Below are 22,094 nucleotides of genomic sequence, written 5' to 3' on the forward strand. Positions count from 1 at the left end.
ATATGTTAATTTTCCCCTTAAATATACTCAAGTTAACATTTATTATCATAACTCTATAAAGACAAGCATCTGAAACCCACTTAAGAGTTTGCTGTCAAATTGTAGGATATTGCTCATAAGAAAACACTGGAAATGTGGTCTTGATAGATGTGACAATTTTTAACAATTATGTAATGTTACATTAATCTGAATGGAGATCCTTTCTTTGAACCATAGGATTTTAGCAGTAAATGGTATATAAAATTTAATTTAGAGACCTCAGCCTTCATTTGGTCCTAACTTTATATTGTAAGACAAATATGTCTTTCAGAGATATGGAGTAACTTTAAAAGACACATAGCTGCCCAAGTTCAGTTATTCAAAATTAAGATCCAGGTCTTCTGAATCAAAGTTCAAAGTCCTCAAGTCACTTGTGTCCATTCGCTATATACCTCTCTTTAAAGCTATCTCTCTATCTTGACAGTTTGAAATAAAACCTACAAGGGGAATTTTTAAAAAAATATACAATTAAAATACCTGAGGAACTGAACACTAGCCTTTGATTTTTTAACAAGATTTTCAGGGAAGCAGCCCATAAAGTGTTTTAACTGCATACTTGCAACAGAGAAGACTGTGGATTCTAAATTATTTAAGCTCACGTCTTTTCAGGAGGCATGGTTTTAAACCATAAAGAATGAAACTGTTGGCAGGGCTTGAGATTTTCTGACCTATGTTCCTCTGAAATATTTAGATATTCTTTTTAATCCATCCTTATGCTCTGAATGATGGATGGCTTTGAGAAATCCTGTCATGTGTTAATAATGAATCACAGCAATTAGGAGAACATAACAAATTTGTGGCTGCCTGTGCATTTTCTCTTGTTATGATGAGAGTGTGCAATATTGGCTTTCTTCGTGATATTTTATTTTGTTTACTTATTTTCTTTTTCTATTTAAAATTAAATTTTATTTATCTTTAAAATTTGAAATTTAAATCATAGTAATGATGTGAGAAATAGAAAATCACTAAGAAAAAAGAATGAAATAATGCTCATACCTCACTCTCTAAAAGTAGCTAATACTAAAATTTTGGAGTTTTCTTTTTCCTGACATTTTTCTATTCACATATATTATTCATTTTTATAAATTCATATACATTATACGTACTATTTTTGTATTTTTTTCTTTCTTTTAAAATTTACAGGGAACATCTTTTCAAGTCTAACTTTTCTTCCGTTCATGCTAAGGATTATATTATTTTGTCCTATTAACAGATGGACACTTGATCATTATGTAATATCCCTCTTTATCACCAATAATATTCTTTGTTCTGAACTCTACTTTGTCTAATAACATAGCCTCTGAAGCTTATGGTATTTTGCATAGTATATCTTTCTCATCATTTTACTTTTAATGTCTGTCATCACATCTTGAATTAGTTTCTAGACAGGAAATAATAAGAGATTGCTTTTGTCGACAAACTGACAATCAATGCCTTATAATTGCAATATACATTATTGATATATAATGTAATGTTTTAATTTATTTGGTGGAATTAGGAAATATACCCAGTAACACTCTACCACTAAACTGTATTTCTAGCCATTTTTTTTTTTTTAATTTTGAGACAACATCTCATTAAGTCACCCAGGCTTGTCTCAAACTACGTGATCTGCCTTATTCATTCTCTAATTTAGTGAACATTTCTTAGCATTCACTAAAAGCCTATCACACATTTTTCTTGACTCTGTGTATTGCATTAAGAACTTCTCCAGAAATATGATGAAGAGAAATAGTTTACTTTTTGTTATGTGAGCTTCTAACATACTAAATATAGGAGATAATTTTGGTGAAAAATAATTCCTGTAAAAGGAATCTATGTATAAAGTGTGAATAAATAGTTTCAGTTTTAGCAACAATGATAATTGCCAATGTTAAAATTTTACTAAGTGGCTAAGAGTTTGGACATTTATTGATGCACATGTATCTCAGACAAGGTAGTGGTATAAATACCATCTTAATACTTAATGAACAGATAAGGCAATTCAGTCCTAAAAAATCTGTTTCCCCCCAAAGACTAGGTTACTAAAATTTATCAGGACTTGGATACAATTCTAGAACTCATATAACATCAGAAACCTCACTATTGCAATGTGGTTCTTCTAATTAATAACAGTATCTCTTTCAGTGAGAAGATACTATCTTTTGAATTATTCATGTTACCAACAACTTTCTCAACATTTATAAATTAATACTGTAATTCTTAAAGTGTTGTGTATTTAGTTAATTTATTGAAAAATAACTAAAATCATTTGTACTACACAATTGTATTAGATTTGCTGCCAAGATTGGATTTTTTATCAGCCCTCAAATAATATTTCACAGAATCTTTTTTCCTTTGTTGGAAAATATTTATTCCAATAGCTACAGAAGGCAATTAAGTGTCCCCTAGGTTTAAATACATTGTCCTGCAATTTGAGAATATTTAATGGTTTTACAAAGTTCTCCGTTGCTGAGAAAAAGAAGACTTGGTGCCTTTTATTTCATCTTCAATGAAAAATAAATCTTAATTTTTTCTATTAATTGGCAATCCTTCTTTCCTTGAATTTGAGCCAACCTGGCATAAGCAGAAATTTTGTTTGTTTGTTTGTTTTTGCTTTTGTAATTGAGAAGGTCAGAGGTTGGGTTGCCTTCAGGCAAGACTGATGTACAGGCAGGGATGATATCCTAGACATCTGATTTCCCCCCACCATTTGGCTCAACTTGACTTCTTCAGGCTTTGTCTCTGCACTCCAACAGACAGGGAACACTAGCTGTGGGCAATCAAGATTTTTTATTGTCATCTTCAGTTCCCTAAAGAAAGGGCAATGTTCTTTCCTGTAGGATTCTTAGGGAAATCTTATTGACTTTTAGTTAAACTAGTTATTAATTCTAAACATGAATTCATGGCAGAAGAATGTGAGTCCTCAGTGGGTTTAAGACCAGTTCTCCTGCCCCACCTCTGTCTCAGAACAGTTGCCCAAGAGGAGGATCCTAAGAGAAGGATACCTGCATAAGTGATTAAGACAGTATTTCTAGGAGAAGCGAGAAAGGAGGACAGGGAAAGAAAGGAAACCAAGGAAACAAGGAAAGGTGTGTTTTCAGCAGACTGAAGAAAAAGTTGTCCCCAACATTTCCCTGCAGACAAATCTTTATTCCTACACTTCTAAATTATTGGCCATAGAGAAAGGTACACTCCAGACCCACATGCAAGAAGACAAAGTATCCCCAGGGGTCTGAGGACTATCTCTTGAGGACCATTCAGTCTTAGATGCAAGCCTGTGGAAACAAATGCACCCAGAAGCTGAACAGGGAACACAGAGAAAGACAGTGCTGGAGCATTTGGACAATGCACTCCCAGTGCTAGCTATAAACCTTAAATCTGAGGGGTAGCTAAATGATCTCACCCAAATGAAAAACAGAGTGCATTTTATCAGAATCTGGATGAACTTAGCATTGTGTAGCACAAATTTTTCCAAAATAATTGAGAAAATGAGTCAAAATACTTTTCAGTAAAATATTGGCTAATTGATTGACCTAGAGTCAGCTTAAACACCTACAGATCATGGTTTCTGAAAAAAGGGTAGTACTAGAACAAATTCCCTTTTGATACTGAGGTACAGAAAAATAGAAATCTTGGTGCTTAATTTTAAATGGTAGTATTAGTGAATTGAGTATCTGTTGTGCAGTGGAATGAACATAAGATTTAAAAGGAAGTTCTCTCACTAAAAGCATAAATTTGGACAAATTAATTAACCTTTCTCAGCCTCCTTTCCCTTGCATGCAAAGTGAAAATTAAAGTAAGACCTCTTTCTCTTGTTGTGGTGAAGATCAGATAAGATAATGAATACAGAAAAGGCTTTCTAACTGTATAACAATGTTTGGAATGTTAATAGACCTACCTTTCTTATTAGTGTGTGAATTTTTGCAGGCCAGGACCTTCTCCACCTCAACTCTTCCCAGTGTTTAGCCTAATACCTACACTTCATTTACATTCCTTGGAGATTTAAGAAGGAAAAACACATTTAGCAGTCAAGATTTTTTTTTTTTTTTTTTTTTTGCTTTGGCAGTTATATACTTATGGTATGATTGTTTAAAATGAAATTTTAACTTTGACAGAAATATAAAAAATATTTAAGATTTTGTGAGGCAGTACTATGTCCTTTATATGAGCAGAAACAAAGGTCAAGAGGCAAAATGATGTTGTTGCCCTCTCTCATATTTTTTAAATTTTTGCTTTATTGAGCAGGGATTAAGGAGACACAAATTACAAAATCCAAAATCGCAAAGTAGTGCAACAGGGGTCCACTTTTTGAACATAGCACTTGCTGCATATGTTAAAAGGGACATATTTTTCTTTTCTTCTTCTTCTTCTCCCCCTCCCTAACCTGGGGACTGGGAACAAGATTACCTTTGAGTTATCCATTCTTCACAAGAAAGAGATGTCACCAGAAGAAGTAGGAAGTGACTATTGCCCAAATTAAGAAGTGAATTTCAACACACCAACAGGGCATACCTGGGACCCCCTGCCAGGGAACACCTGGAATACAGCCTTTGTATAGCTTCTTTAAAAGCCCTGTTTTCCCAGATGGGCAGAATCACAGTCTCTGGAACAAGAATCCCTATGTTTCTCCTTTGCTAACAAAGCAATAAAACTTCTTTTACCTTTTTTCTCAAAACCCTGTCCTCCTTTTTGGATTGGGTTGGGGACAAGAACTGAGTTTTCAGTAACAGCAATTGGCCTACCATTGTCCTTGATTTCTTCAGAAAGCTAAGTTTGTATGTGTCTAGAAGGAAACAAATTATTAGCACTTTTCAAAATTTAAAATGTTATCAAAATTTTCTTTAGTAGAGGTAGAAAATACTGGGTAGTAGGAAAGACAGAGAGAGAATTTTAAATAAAAGACTCTAGAATACATAGATGCTAATTTTCCAGGCTTCTAAGACAGGCTACATTGAAATATTATTTCAGCTTGTGTTTCAATGTCCTTATCTATAAGAGGGCATAATAATAATATTGTGTTTATATATTGTGGTCATAAATAATTGTCTCAATATATTAGAAATATTTTATCAATTCCTATGCCTTGTTTTACCCTAATGTTTATTATTAACTTAAAATTAGAAATGTATAAAAGACACTCAGAACACTGTAGAATATCTTTGAGCATTAATTACTAAATAGATTAGCACCTGTAAGTGCAAAGGTAAAAGTAAGAAATTATCCATACTGCATCTGATACAATCCCTGTCAAAATATCCACACCATTCAGTGATAGAAAAACTAAGATCCTACTTCTCAACAATGTGTTCTGTATTTAACAAGATGCCGGTTCAGTTCTCTTTATGTCACCTGCTCCCTTTAGAGATTATAAAGAAACTTTGCTGCAGGTTTGGCATGTGCAGAATGCCCAGCCATAATTGTTACATGACCTTCTTGAGGTGGTGGTAGTGGGCCCTCTTCCATCTCTCTGCAAGCTTAGTGCATATGGACATAATGTTCAGATCATCACGCCAAGAGTGGACCCCATTATCATGGACAAAGATCAGATGAAACAAGTGAAGAAATCTTGAATTTTGTTCAGTTACCACCACTGCACCTGCACAGACAACACTAAAGCCATAGAAATTCTAAAAACATATCTTTAAAAGGCCAGTCCAGGAGCCTTGGCCCATGTCTGTTTCTCTTGCTCAGGAGCATAAGCCCTCTAAAACCTCATTCATTTGTTACTGTTGGCCTCTTAATGACTTCCAACTCAAAGTGAACGAAAGAACCCTAGAATGGTCAACAACAATCCTTCACAGATTAAAAAACAAAACAAAACAAACACCTGAAATTTGTAGGAGACCACAAAAGAAACCAAATAGCCAATAAAAACTTGATACTTGATCAAAAAGAACAAACCTGGAGACACTACGTTACCTGATTTCAAAATACATTACAAAGATATAGTAATAACACAAAACAGGTATCAGCTCTTAGAATAGAACGGAGTCCATACATGAGTTTGTGTGTGTTATGAATCTTTTTGTCACCTTGACAAAATATCTGAGTTAAACACCTTAAAAGAGTATGATTTATTTTGGTTCATATTTTCAGAGGTTTCAGTGCACAGTCACTTGACCTCTATGGGCCTGGGTGAGGCAGAACATCATAGTAGGGAGCACATGGCAGATTAGACTGCTCAGCTCATGGCAGCCAGCAATTAGAGAGCTGAGAGAGGGAGGGAGAAGTAGCTATGGATGAAATATACCTTCAAACTCAGGCTGTTGGTGACCAACCTACCCCAACTATGCCCTACCTACTAATAGTGCCACCAGCTAGGGACAAAAACTTCAACACATGAGCTTTTAGGGTTCATTTCAGATCCAAACTGTGATACCTTGCAACTCTGGATAATTGATAGAAGAATCAAGTCCAACTTTATTAAATACTTAAATATGAGACCTATTAGTTTTATACTAATAGAAGAAAAGAGGGAAAAATTTCATGACATCAGTCTGAATAATAATTTCCAAGGTATGATTTCCAAAGGCAAATATATACCAAGGGAATTGCATCAAGCTAAAAAGCTTGTGCGTAGCAAAGGAAACAATCAGCAGAGACAAAACACAACCATTAGGAGAAAATATTTGCAAACTTTATATCAGCTAAAGATATATAAGAAACTCTGATCAATAAAAAAGAAAACAAATAACCATATTTAAAACTGGGCAAAAGACCTAATACACATTTCTTTTTTTTTTTGACTCTTGAAACTTTTAATTCTTACACTTTTATTCTGATTAAAAACATGATAAATAATAAAAAAGAATTTTTGTCATTGATAGTTCCACATAAATTACATAAAATATTAATTGAGTTATTCTAATACACATTTCTTAAAAGAAGATATACAAATGTCCGACAGATTTGTGAAAAAATACTTAACATCACTAATCATCAGGGGAATGCAAATTGAGACCAAAATGAGATACCACCTCACTTCTATTAGAGTGGCTATTTTATCAAAAAGACTATAAACAATAAGTGTTTGCGAGGATATGGAGAAAGGAGAACCCTGACACAATGTTTGAAGAATTTAAATTGGTGTGGCCATTATGGAAAACTGTATGGAGTGTCCTCAAAATATGAAAAAAAATGCAACCATCCTATGATCTACCAGTTGTTTTTTTTGGAGGGAGTGTCAGGGACTGAACTCAGTGGCAGTGGACCACTGAGTCACATCCCCAGCCCTATTTTTTATTTTATTTAGAGTCAGGATCTCACTGAGTTGCTTAGTGCCTTGTTTTTGCTGAGTCTGGCTTTGAACTCGAGATCCTCCTGCCTCAGCCTCCTGAGCCACAGGATTACAGTCGTGCAGCATCATGTCCAGTTTATGTATGATTCACCAGTTCTGATAGAAATAAAATCAATATGCTGAAAAGACTTCTGTACTTCCATGCTCATTGCAGCACTATTCACATTAGCCAATAAAAGGCAACAATCTAAATATCCATCGACTGATAAATGTGATACATATATACAATGGGATACTATTCACATATAAAAAAGAATGAAATGCTGTCATTTGCAACAATATGGATGAGATCATGATGTTAAATGAAGGAAATGTTAATTCAATTAAGTTATCATGCACAGAAAGACAATAACTGCATGACCTTACTTATGTGTAGAATTTATAAAAGTCAAATTTACAGAGATGAAGAATAGAATGGTTGCCAGAGGCTGATGTGAGGAGGGCAGATGTTGGTCCACAGGAAGATGTTGGTCAAAGGGTACATACTTTAGGCTAGAAAAGAGGGATAAGATCTGATGATCTACTATGCAGATGACTCTAATATATTGTGTATTTCCATTTGCTAGAAGAGTGAGTCTTACAGAACTCAACACAAAGAAATAATATGTAGGTGAAATGTTATATATGATAATTAGTAAATTTGATCATTCCACAAAATATACATATATTGAAGCATCAGTGTTATATGTACTTGAGACATAATAATATATTTATAATGTAGTTATTTATGTCAAATAAAAATAAGCTTGTTAATTGATATTAAGTAAAAATAAAGGAATGAAATTTTCCCCATTACTTTTCTTAGAGCATTTTATTTAAAACAATTGTAATTCTTTTCCATTTCTTTTAATATATGTAAATATTTTTTTAAAGCTAAGTATGTCCTTTTTTAGCTTCATGACCTAGGATGATTTTCTTAAGCACTTGGGAACTATCTTATTAGAATGAAAATACCCAGTCTCTGTGGGAAAATGGACACTTAACTTCAACTGCTTCTAAGTTATAAAATTGCCCTTTTATAATGACATGAAAATTTACTTTTCCTTTGGATAAGGTCAATTAACTAATACAGATGATCACTCCAATTACCAGGTGAATTTAAGGTGAACTTTCTACCAAAGGTACTATCAAGTCCTCTTACTTGAGGTCTAGTTATCATCTATGTTAAGAACACGCACATTAATGTGTTGCCCTGCTTCAGTGTATAAAGTTGTGTGATTCCATTTTGCACAGAGCAGCTTGCTTGTAATGTGCATCACTTTCTGGTTTAATGCTTATTCAGTAATAAAAGTGATTTCTTTCTCTGCTATGTTTATGGAGAGGTTTTCTGGGTTGGCAAAAGAGTGTGTTCAATTATATTTTGCCAACACATCTTTCTTTTTATATGTGGGTCAAGAAATACTTGAGCGTTTATATTTATCAAGAGGAATCATGACATCTGGCAAAGAAGTTTTGATTACTTCTTTACTCATGCTTTCACAGTTTTTTTTTTCTTTTCCACTTATAAAAGCCCAGTCACTGACAAGCGTATGATTTCAATAAAGTATTTTTCTGAAAAAGTGTTGGCAAAAAACCTAATCTATCATAATCATTTGTTCTTTTGATAAAAAAATTAAATGCAGATGATATGGGGCCCACTGCATCATATTTTCCTAAAGAAGTTTTTTTGTTTTTTTTTATTCTGATTTAGGGTTAAATCTGTGTGCGAGGACAGAACTACCACACCTAAGTAATATTTGATATTTTATTGCCAAATCTTCTGTTTGGCCATTATTAAAATAAGGAAAACAATGCCCACTTCTTTGCATTGCTATGTAGAGAGCACTTTCTGATGTAATCTGTTATTCCACTAACAGTATATTGAGTTTGCTGTTGTTACTCATTTTGTTCCAGTGTTACTAATCTGTGTTTATTAAAATTTCATCAGATCTCTTGCTTTCAGTAAAGACATCTGCTAGCAATTTGCTTGTGAACGTGACTAGACTAAGTCGCAGAAAAACTGTCAATTTAAAAATAAATAAATAAAAATGAGTTTAAGTAGTTTTAAAAAGAAATGACATCGATATTTAGAATTACCAAGAAACTAAGTCAAGCCAATAAGAAAAAAAAATTAAACCTATTAGAAAAATAGACCAGTAATATGAGTAGCCAATTTGTAGAAAAAAGGATCTCAATGTATAAAACTATATGGAGAAGAGGATGTAAGTAACCGCACAAGGAATTAGAAAAGGTCAAATAAAAAATACAGTGATATTTCCTCAGTCATGTTGTCAAACGTTATTAGATAAATATCAAGTGTTGAGTTTCACATGACAAAATATTAACTTGTATGGGTTCCCCTTCATGGAAATGAAAAGAGATAATTTTAATAGGGCATAGTAAAATTAAATGTGTATATCTACATGACCCAGTGAGTCTCCTTCCTATCCAAACATACTCGTGAACTCAAAAGAGAATCTTACAGAATGTTTACTGTAGAGTTGAAAGAAAAAATCAGAAACCATCTAGGTGTGAACCAGTTTCACTGTGCACTGGTTACCATGTCAGCCCAGCACATCTAAGCTGGGTTATTACCTCAGCCAAGTTTGGTGAGATAGAACACACACACACACACACACACACACACACACACACACACTACAAAGAAGTAAAAACACTTCAAGTTTCATTACTTACAGATAGTACAGATAGGTAGTAAAGACAAACAGAATCCTAAGGTTCAGGTTGAACCAATCACCCAAGGATCAGAAAAGCTGTCCAGAATGAATGGAGTCTTGTGTACATGTCCCCGTTAACATAGTCAAGGGACTCTGGAAAGCAAACTGCATTGTGTTTATCACCTGAGGGCAACATGACACTTTGGTCTAGAATATTGAAAGATATTATGTTCTAAGAGGGACAGGAACAGAGTGTAGGCTGTTACAGCCAGTCCTTACTTATCTCAGGATTGTACATTTTCAGAACATTCTACAGCTAGTCTTGAAATCTACAAGCAAGAAAGGAAGGAGAACTTGGTCTTTAGAGGCCACTAGGAGGACTGTCTGAACAAGGTGTCTTTAACTAGAAGAGTTAAATAAAATATTGTGTATATAGTCTATGGAATAGTATGCTGCAGAAGCAATCCAAAACAGTGAATAGCATTTATAAGCTAAAGTGGATGGATCTTAAAAATACAATATAAAGTGAAAAAATTAGATATAAAATTAGATGTAAAAATAACACAACACAATATAGCATAAGCAGCAATATACAGCTTAAGGCCTTCAGACCCTGGAGTCATATTTTCTGGGTGTGACCTCCTGCTAGCTATTAATATTAGCCAAATCATACAATTTACCACTCCTGTCATCAGATTCCAAATCTTCAAGTATAGAAAGTAAGAGGATCTGCACCATAATATTTTTTGCAATGGCTAAATTAGATAACAGATAAATTTCGAAAAGTACCTGGTACATATTAGCAGCTGAATTATTCTTAGAAATTTTAAATATTTATTTTCATTTAAATATATATTTGAAACATGTACATGCATCCAACAATACTGTGTACTTTGTAAAAGATGCAAATAGTTCCCTAATGACATATGAAAGTGACACTAATGAAGGTGGGATGGGTATAAGAATAAACTAAGCAGGAGACTAAATGAAATAAAATATAATCTAAGAAAGAAGACTTCTAAACACTGATGATGATATTAAAACCATCACATGAATTGGATTCTCAAACCACTCTCTTCTTCTCACTCATCTAATACCCATACTAATTTCTGATTGGATATCTGTATGTGAAGATGATAGACTGTCCTTGCAAACATGTTTTCTCAAGATTTTTTTGAATTATAAAATATTAGCAATCCAAACAGCATTATGCTTGTTATTAAAATAGCACTCATGCCAATGAACAATTTTAAGTCTCGGTGTATAAATATAATTTGTGACCTTTTTATTCAAACAAGCGTGTTCATTGTCCCCAGTATCCATACAAGATAATACTTGCAAGTTTGTCCCAGTAAAAGATAGTTCAACAATGACATAACAGTAAACTGTTATTTTGTACTATGTAAAAGTTGTCAATATTAATAGCCTCTTTTTATCTTTGATCTTTTAGTATATTTGTTGAAATTTCAAAAAAATATTTTATCAATTTCTTCACTGCATAAATGTAACTTAGTAATTAGGTTTACCTCATATAATGTGTTAATTTTAATATGTAATGATATGGTTCAAATAACAGTTATATACTAATAACAATCATGCAAATAACCATGGATGTTCCTAGACTTATGATGGGGCTACTTCCTGATAAATCTATCATAAATTTGAAATACCATAAGTCAAAAATTCATTTAGCACACCCAACCTAAAGAAAAATATAGTTTAGCAACACAGAATGCTGTAGAGCATCAGCTGTTCATCCTCATGATCACATAGCAACTGGAAACTGTGGCATGTGGTCCAGCATCTCCAAAAAATATTCTACTGCCTAAGAAAAGATCAAATTTTGAAATTCAAACTACAATTTGTATTCAATGCATGTAATTTTTGCATCATAATGAAGTTAAAATTACAAGTTGAGTGTTGTAAGGTAGAGCACATCTATAAAGAAGTTGTAATAACTTTTTTTGTTGAAATATTGAACTTTAGGATCCATCGAAACTGCTCTGGGCATATCTAAACTTCTTTCATAAGGGAGAGTAAACTTGCCATTAAGTATTTCTATGAGATTTAAATTGGGTACAAGCTAATATGAACCAGGTTCTCTGTGCACTGGTTATTAACTTCACTGGGTGAGAGAATAGACAAGCACTCAACAAGTTACATGAAGTACATTTATTACCTACAGATAGGCAGCAAGGGATTCATTATAAGCTAGTCCTCCAAAGCCCAGAAAAGCTGCTCAGGGTAAAATGGAATCTCATTTCTGTGTGTCCCACTACACTCCAATTGAGGGATGCTGAAAAGCACCATCCTAGGGCAATGTGAATGGCTGTCATAAAGCGATGAAAGACATCATGCTACTAAGGGAAGCTAGGAACAGAGCTCAGGCTGTTCTGGCTAGTTCCCCCTTATCTCAAGATGCTGCATTCCCTACACTTTCTACAATTATTCTCAAGAACTTTAAATGAGAAAGATGAGGAAACTGGGTGAGACAAAGGCCACTTGGAGAACTACTTAGGAGTTTAAGTGCTCAACATGTATTATAGATGACTTAATATTTACTAAGGTGCCAAATCATATATAAGACAAAATATTAAGCATAACTCTATATTAAAATATGACAATGAAAGTTTAATTTGATGGTAATTGTATTCAAAAGGATTACTTTTTGTTGTTTTGTTTTCTTTAAGAAATGGAGGAAAATGTTTGCAGCTTCTTGGTGGTTTTTCTTGATATTAGCAGTTGACAGTTCTCTAGGTCTGCAAAAGCATTAATTGGAGCTTTGGGATTGACATTTCAGTACAAGATCTTCTCCTGACACCTCCTAGGGTAATTATCACTGTTCAAAAATCTTAATGACCATCACATCATCCTGCAAAAGAAAATAAATGAAATGATACACTTTTTTTTTATTGTTGAGTTGTTTAATACCATTTTCCTTTGTATTCAAAACCAAGGTCAGAATTTTCTCTAATCAATATAAATTTTTGTCTTTTTTTTCCTTCTTAATTAGTGAGGCATAAATAATATATTTTATACAACATTTTCCCTAGAGCCTTTGTTTCATGTAAAAAAATTCAGGACAAAGGCTTATTTTTATGTACCTACTTGTTTATTGTGTGTATAAATTATTTTTCTATGTTATATAATAAATCATATTGTTTGAAGTTTGCATAATATATGTTTTCTAAAGATTGCAAATCATTTCTAAGGGAACTCAGAGGAAGTCAGAGAATCTCTATGAAATAGTATACCAAATATTTGTGAATAATGACATTTCAAAAAATACATAGTTGACATTTGTGAATTCCATTTTTGAAAGAATAAAAGTCAAATGCAATTTCAACAGGTCAACAACTAGTTTCCTATCACTGAAGCCAGATCTGTATATCAAAATGAAGTGCATAGTAAATTTAGAAGAAATTGTTTGTTTGTATCCCCAATATATGATGAAAGATTCTTGCCTTTCTACTGTCATCTAAAATATAACAGATATCTGAATTTTTATAAATTATATAAGGCATCTGGGACCAACAGGGACAAATCAGAATGGGAACTTAAATATATTTTGCCTTATATTGTTTTGTTTAAAAATCTGAATTGTTAGAACCACATAGTTTACTTCTTGAAAAACAATTAATAGTGTTCTGAACAATTTTAAGAATAGTAGGTTACACATTGCAAAACCCAGTAATTTTTTTTCAGGTAATCACATTTAATGTTTAATTTAGATATTTTATGGAAGAGCATGATATACAGCCATAGAATATGTCTCTGACACCAGGTACCTGGAATAGAATTCTGACACTACTACTGCAAATAATTTAATCTTCCTGTACAATAGTTTCCTTAAATTTAAAGAAAGTGGGTGATTGTGACACTCGAATATGATAATACTGAGAAAGTACATGGAAGAGTTATAATATGAAATAAGCATCCAAAATAATTCTAAATATCAAAAGTCAGTATGAAGAACAAAGTAGGATAAATATTTAAAATAAATATTATATTATTTGGTTATACTAATTTTTCATAAATCTACTTGAAATACTTAAAATGGATCTATGAAAAATATGTAAATAATTAATTCAAAAAGGAGAAAAATACACTATTTATGGACAATAGTAAACCACCTTGGTAATGTAAGCAAAGTGTACTGAAAAAAGTGAAAAAATGTTTTATTTTTTCAAAGTAGTTAAGATATGGGAAAATATAAGAATACATATATGGGGAGTTTACAATGAAAATAACATTCTTTTATAATTAATAACGTAAATTTGTAATAGCCATTATAGAAATAATTTGAAAATATGTATCATGAGAGGAAAAGTATTTTTATTACTTTACATAAGAATAGAGTTGTATAAATTTGCTTTTAGGTCAAAAAATATTTTAGACAAAAGAATAGCATTCATAATCTATAACATTAAATTTTTGGAAACTATAAAAATACAAAAGTTGCTGTTAGATATATTAGTAATGTCAGTTATTAAAATATTTGTGAAATACATTATAACTTGAACATATACATATAGTGAATTATTAATCTAAAGAAGAATACAGTACAGACTATGTAATATTATCATAACAATGTAAAACAAACAAGTAAAAATATATCTAAACAAATTGCTGAGAGAAATAAAATGAAATGTAATTATAATTAAATGTTCTTTGCAGATAAAAATTATATTATTTACATCTTTCTAAATGTTTCATAATCTATATATTGAGCAGATTATTTATAAAATTAGAAATAAAACTAGTTCAGAAAAATAAGTAGTAAACATTACTGAAAAGAGTATTTAAAATAAAATTAATTAAATGCTTTAGGAAAAATCCAGTTCTCATTTTAACTCTGCCTACCATTCTAATAATATATCATGCCACAGTTTTAAAAATACGTGTAATCATTTTCATATGATGATAATGCATTCCATGGACTTTTATTTAATTAAAATTAAACATTTTAATTTAAATGTTACTCACTTGTTTATTATTCAACCCATTTTATTGAGCTGGAAGTTGAAATTCAAAATAAAAGTATAATTAGCTCCAGATAATTCAGCTCATATATGATAGAACTGGAACACTGAAGACTGGTATTCTAATGTTAAACATACATTTCTTCCTTTGTATATGCAAAATAACTTCTCTCTCTCTCTCTCTCTCTCTCTCTCTCTTTCTCTTGCAGCAATTGGAGGAATATTCATAGCTTAAAGAAAAAACAGCCATCCCCATTTTGTTATTTATCCAATAGGCATTAATTAAACTTTTAACATACATCAGGATCAGTCTGTATAATAAATACTGACTTGAAAATAGAAATCACACAACTTGGTATGGTTTGAAAGTGCCCCAGGCTCAGTGTTAAAGGCTTACTCACCTGATGGCACTCTTGAGAGACAGTGAAACTTTAAGGATTGGGGCCTAGTAGGATGAAGCTATGTCACTGGGGAATTGTCCCCTAGAAGGATATGAGACCCCAGTCCCATTCTTTCTCCCCAACCCCTTTTCCCTATTCCTTGGCTTCCTGGCCACCATGAGGTGAGCAGCTTTGTTCCACCACAGGGGTTCCACATCATGATTTTTTTGTCTCACCATAGGCCCAAAGCAACAGATCCAAACCATCAGCCAAAATAAACCTTTCTTCGTATTTAGTTCATTTTTTCAGGTATTTTGTTACAGAAAAAGAAACTTGAACTACATTTAAAAAAAAAAAAATAGAAGTGGGGTTGTTGCCATGACTACATCTAATGATGTGACTCAAAATCTTTGAAATCAGTTTCCTGGAAGAGCTTGGAAAACTTTGAATAGGCAGGTTGGAAAAAAGCCTGGAATATACAAGCAGAGGTTTAATGGGTTATTCTGTTGGGGGCTCAGAGTCCAGAATGCTGATAGAAACACAGAAAGTAAAGGCCAGCCACATGAGGTTTCAGAAGGAAATAATGCCTGTCTTGGGAACTGGAATAGAGACCACTCATGTTACATTTTGGCAAAGAACTAATCAACATTTTGTCCATATCCTGGGACTTTGTTTACTATGAATTTAAAGGTTATGACTAGCTTATCAGGAGGAAGAAATTTCAAGACAGGTAGTAGTGGTTGCTCTTAGCCAAATTTACTCTGAGGATCAGGAACATAATTCAAAGCAAAAAAAGATTTGGAAAACTTGCAGTTTGGCCAGAAAGTGAGCAGTATTTAAAGTTGCTGTCAAAGAGGGTGAAGAGAAAACAAACAAAAATTCAAAAGTAGCCAAGTGCTTTATACAGACAATAGGAAAAATACCTAAAAAAAATACCAGGAATCAACAAAACCCCATCCAGGTAGAGAAATACAAATTCTTTTCATATATTTTCCTTTGAAAAAGGAATTTCAGGGCACCCTGATGACTGTGTATCCTAATGAATTGTTTCCCTGTGATTCATTTCCCTTGTTTCCCAGTCAATGTCCTCAAGGTTGTTGGAGCCATGGCCTGACCAGGGCCTTGGTAAAGCCACTGTAGCAGCAGACTTTGATATCTTCCCCATGATGCTGGTTTTGTAGTCATACAGAATGCAAGATTTATGGTTCAAACAGGCTTCCATTGAAGCTTCATAGGAGATCCTTGGAGGCAAGATAGAATATGGCAGGATCAAAGTATCAGCAAGCAGCCCCATACGGTGATGCATGAAACTGTGCAAGTGAAGCTAATATTACAGCGGACACTCCAGGAAGTTATAGATGCCCCAGAAAGCTACAGAAAGTGAACAGTCAGTGGAAATGAGTGGCCATGTGTGTTACAGCCAACAAGGCCTTTGGGGTGGGTTGTCTAGCATTTTGGAATTTATATTATGCCACATTGTGTCCTGGATGCTGGACATAAAGCCTTAGGAATTTCAGGGATTTAGTCTTGCCTTAGTCTGATCCCTCCTTTTTGGCTTGCTAGTCCTTCCTTTTGGAATGTTTAACCTGAGGATAATACTGTCTTGAAAGTATACAAATTGTTCTTCGATATTTTTATTTTTTTATTTATTTTTTTTTTTTACAGAGATTCACTACAGAGTTTGCCTTGAGTCTCAGAGGAAACTTTGGACTTGGACTTGGATTTTCGAACAATGCTGGAACAGTTCAGAATTTGGGGCTCTCGGAGAATAAACTACATGCATTTTACATTATGAGAAATGAGACTTTGGAAGGCAGATGCAAATTGTTATGGTTCAGAAATGTCCCCCAGATGTTCATGTGTTAAAATCTTAAACTCCCACTAATGGCCTTTTTGAGAGATAGTGGAACCTTTAGGATATAGGACCTACTGGAAAGAAGTTATATTATTGGTGGCTTGTCCTTGAAGGGGATATGGGACCTTGGCCTCATCTTCCCTTCCTCACTCTCTCAGCTTCTTGGCTAACTTAAGTTGAGCAGCTTTGCTCCACCACAGGCTCGTCAATATGATGTTCTGTCTCTCCACATGCCTAAAAGCAATAGATCCAAATAATCATAGGCCGAAACTATGAACCAAAATAAATTTTTCTCCTTTAGGTTGATCCTTCAAGAAATTCTGTCACAATTACAGAAAGTTGACTAATATACAACAATGAATTCATGAAGCTTGAAGTTATTAGGATGAAAGTTTGAAATCACTAAGAAAATATATTTGGAAGGTATGTGCCAAACACATGTAATAAAGGTCATCTAGAAAGTTATGCACAGAGTTACAATCAAAAGGTAGCCAAAGCACAAGAAACTCAACCTAGGGAGCCAGGGGATGGCTTCATGGAGGGGGTGACCTAGGAATACCATTTTAATGAATTAAGAAGGTAGAGGAAGAATGTCACAGATCAGGTTGCACTTCAGAGGAGCAGCAGATAATCCTATAAACTGGAACTACAGTGTGCTCAATACAGAGTAAATGCAGCTGGGAAATGAATTTGAAATATTTTAGGTGACTCAAATAAGATTAAAATGTATGGAGTAGAGGAAAAGACCATCAAACTAAAAAAGGGGAAATCAGTTTCCAGTTTTCATTACACTTGATCGGCTAATATTGTTAGCCCATTGTGTGCTGAATTCTGTGCTAGTTACAGTTTCCAGCAAGTAGAAAGAACAGATAAAAACCTCATGACAATAGGGCTCAAAGTCAAGTGGGTAAACATAAATTTTAAAAACATATAATACATAATTTTAATGGCTAAGGAATACTTTGTGGAGGTTGCAGTGAACTAAGGCACTATGCAGGAGGTGTGAGTGACATTTGAGTTCTGACCTATAGTTTTCAGGAGTTAGATTTAAGGTGAAGGTGGTAGTCCATGTGGAGCAAGGGATATCTGCAGTTTTAAGTCCCAGAGGCACACATGAACAAGGTGGTGGGGGAATCCATATAGGTAGAAAATATAGGAGAGGCAAGGGAGTTCAAGCTGGACAATCAGAAGTAACCAGATAACTCAGCCATGTAGTGGAGAATGAGAGTTATTTTAAGGGGAAAGGAAGTCACATAAAGATTTTATACCATGAAGACTTCATTTCAGCCTGATTACTCATTTATCAGCATGGAGAGTGGATTAAAGTAGACAAGTCCAAAGGCAATGATACCAATTTGGTAGGTGTTGCAGTAAACAAGGAAAGAGATGTGGAGCCATCAAGTCACTAGGGTCATTTGCAATAGAGAAATCAATTTCACTTAACTCTCTGAGCTTCCCTTTGGTCTTCAGGCAAATAAAGATGTTGACTAGATGAACTCAAGCTACCTTTCTGATGGAAAAAAATTGACCCCGGAGTGTTTAGTTGGTAGAGTACACTGAAAAGAGCATCCCATCCTTAGGAAGAAATTTCAAAGAGCAATGCAATAAAAATTTGATTTAACACATAGCAAGAGAGTCCAGGATGCATGAATTTGAAAGAGAAAGATAAAAAGCAGCCACAAGAGAAAGAAAGGAAAGCTAATAAACTGAAACGACTGTCTGCTGGGAACTGCTTCACACAGGCTCATTTCTGAGGATTCCTAGGGGAAGGAAAGAAACTAGAAGAGTGTGAAATTTTCATCAGAAAGCTCCAAACCACATGAAAACTGCCTCCTTCTAAGTTTATGCACAAATTTCATACCAAAGGGATTTCATTCATATTTGTGCAATGCTTTCTCCTTTGCCTAGTAACCTTTCATCAAAGCCAAAAGGGAGACCTATTACATGTCTAGAGGATTCTTTCCTCAAGGTCAATTTTTTTCAGCTCCTTTACTCTGGTGTGTACAGTTTAACAAGGAGTGAAGATATATGGGTAGTTGTTTGACTCTCTTGTGTTGGTGCATGAAAATTAGAGCAAAGTTTTTTGTTTTTTTTTAATAGCAAATGAAAGAATATCCAGTGTTTTACTCAGCTTTCTTGTTGCTATGACCAAAATGTCTTCACAAGAACAATGTAGAAGAGGAAAAGTTGATTTGGGTTTCACAGTTTCATAGGTCTCATTTCATAGATGACTAACTCCATTGTTCTGGGCTTGGAGCAGAACATCATGGTGGAAGGGCATGGCAGAGGAAAGCAGCTCAGGACATAGACACCAGGAAGCAGAGAGATCTCTGTCCACCAAGGAGAAAATATAAGCCCCCAAGTCATACCTGCAATGTCCTATTTCTTGGCCACATCTTTCTTGCCTACAATTATGCCCATTTCATCCATATCAGTTAAGGAATGCACTGATTACATCAAGGTTCTCATGACCCTATCTATCATTTTACCTCTGAACTCCAAACTTCTGAACTTCCTTCCATTGTTTCACCTGAGCTTTTAGGGGACACCTCATATCGAAACCATAACATCCAGGGTCATTCGATTTTTAGTGGTAATGGAGAACTAATTCGATAAAACTCCCCATCTAGCCTTCTTATTATTGTTATGGGCCAGGCTATGTGGGCAATGACCATACAGACTCCATTTTACCCTGAGGCTCCATATCATGCAAGAATTGCTTCTCCCATGGGAAAGCCCCACCTATGTACCCACTCATAGTTACCTATCATAGCATACTTGGCAACACAAAATGGCAATTCTTATACAATGTAGAATTGCTCTCTCTTTTGTTCCCATTTTTCTCTGGCAATGTACCCTGTCAGAGATTGATTGTCTAGACGTTAGTAACCATATTCTAACTTGTACTCAACTAGGGTCATTTTGAACCATTTCCCTTCTGCTTGCTTACTGCTATGCCAACCTGGAAAGTCCTGTGGGAAATACCAATGTACCCATTGCATTGTTTCACTAACTGCTCCATTCAGCTTCTGTGTATACCCTTGTGTGCTTGCAACTATGTCAACCCAAATGTAGTTTTTGCTTTTAAGTACCCTAAAATGTTGAAGCTCCAGGTTGTTTTCTTCAGAGACAATTGGTCCTGTATGAAGCATTCCCAGCCGGTCGTAAATAAAGACTCTTCAATTTGGGCAAAACTGGGACTTGGAGTGATTTCTGAGCTACATGACTCACAACAATTATGGTATTCTATTCCCTCAATTCTGTCTATCTGCTTACATTTGTGTTCTTTCCTCCCCAGGGCTCATCACTACACTTTGTTTCTACAAGGTTAACATTTCTTCATTCTAGTGATCCTTGGGGCCAGACAACCCCTGACTTGGGCACACCAATTTGCCTTCTGCTCTTATACACAGTATAGTTATGATTAGATATGTAGGAATCATACCCTTGAAGGCTTTTGGGAAACCAAATAATCCAACATCTTGTTGCTTTCCCTGCCTTCTCTTCCTGAACTTGAAAATAGAAAAGGGATGCCAATATCTATAATCATAATATTGAAAGAGTCTCTTTTATTATATTTACCCCTCTATTACTGTGAATGCATCACCTTTGCCACCATTCTGAAGTCCATGAACAAAAATTGTATACTATTTCTGTGGAAATTTTCTAATTTATGTATTGGACTTTTCCTGAAATTTAGAATACGCTCTAGTCTCATCATCACAGAATTTTAACCTGTGTAGTTAAGGTGAAATTATTGATAAAATTATCATTTTTATAAGTATTGTCATTATTTGTGTCCCTATAATTCTTTATTATTTATTTTTCTGTGGCTTCTCTAACATTACCACTCTTATGTCATTTCATTCCAAACTTCATTTGATACAATAACTCATCTTGATGCCAGAGATCCAGATTTCATTTTTGTATTGCAAATATCTAACACTATATTTTGCAAAAGAAACAAACAAATAAAGGCTATGTGTATAACTGCAGGTTGAATACATACTTTGTTTTTTGTTTGTTTATTTTTAATTTTTTTTTTTGTAGTTAGAGATGGACAGAATGCCTTTATTTTAATTGTTTATTTTTGTATGGTGCTTAGGATCAAACCTAGTGCCTCATGCATGCTTGGCAAGCGCTCTGCCACTGATCTTCAACCCCAGCCTGACATACTTTGTTTTTAAACTAAAGAGATAGTGTCACCTCTATTAAAGACAATTTTAAATAAGCATGCATTGGTAGCTATATCAAATAAATTGCCTTTAAGATATTTTAATTGTAGAAATTTTGTTGCTTAATGAAGGTTGAGAAAAATCGGAATGATTTATGCAACTTTCAAAGTATTCCAAATTTCATTATATAAAAGCAACAGATAGATAAAGCAGCAAAAGGGGCTAGATAATTAAAATCATGCAACCTCTTATTTAATGATAGAATAATCTTAACAACATTAGCTAGAATTCATCTCTTATACCCAACAAGAGAAATAACATATCTGTCTAGGTTTTGCAAAGAATTTGTGTGAGTTTTCATTTGTGTAAGACATAGTGAACATGGCCTTTAGCAACAATTATGTATACTAACTTCAATCTCTACATCTTCAACTACTTCATATTCATTAAATTTGAAGTAGATTTTTCACACATCAGAAAGAGGTATAGTGGAAGCAACTCTAGGCATCTTTCTCCTGGGTTTGTCACATTGTAATTCCAAGTCCTTATACACCAAATCATTGTTGTTACATAAAGCAAAAGAAATGCTTTGAGACTCAGGAGACAACAATTTGTTTCCTGGATTTGGTTTTAAAATGAAAGGCCTTATAAAAATAATTATTCAATCAGTGACTAAGACTGCCTAATACTAATATAAATACAATCTACATTCTGTAAACTGGAGTCA

The sequence above is a fragment of the Callospermophilus lateralis genome, chromosome 8 (genome assembly GCF_048772815.1).
Source record: "Callospermophilus lateralis isolate mCalLat2 chromosome 8, mCalLat2.hap1, whole genome shotgun sequence".
Lineage (NCBI taxonomy): Eukaryota > Metazoa > Chordata > Mammalia > Rodentia > Sciuridae > Callospermophilus > Callospermophilus lateralis.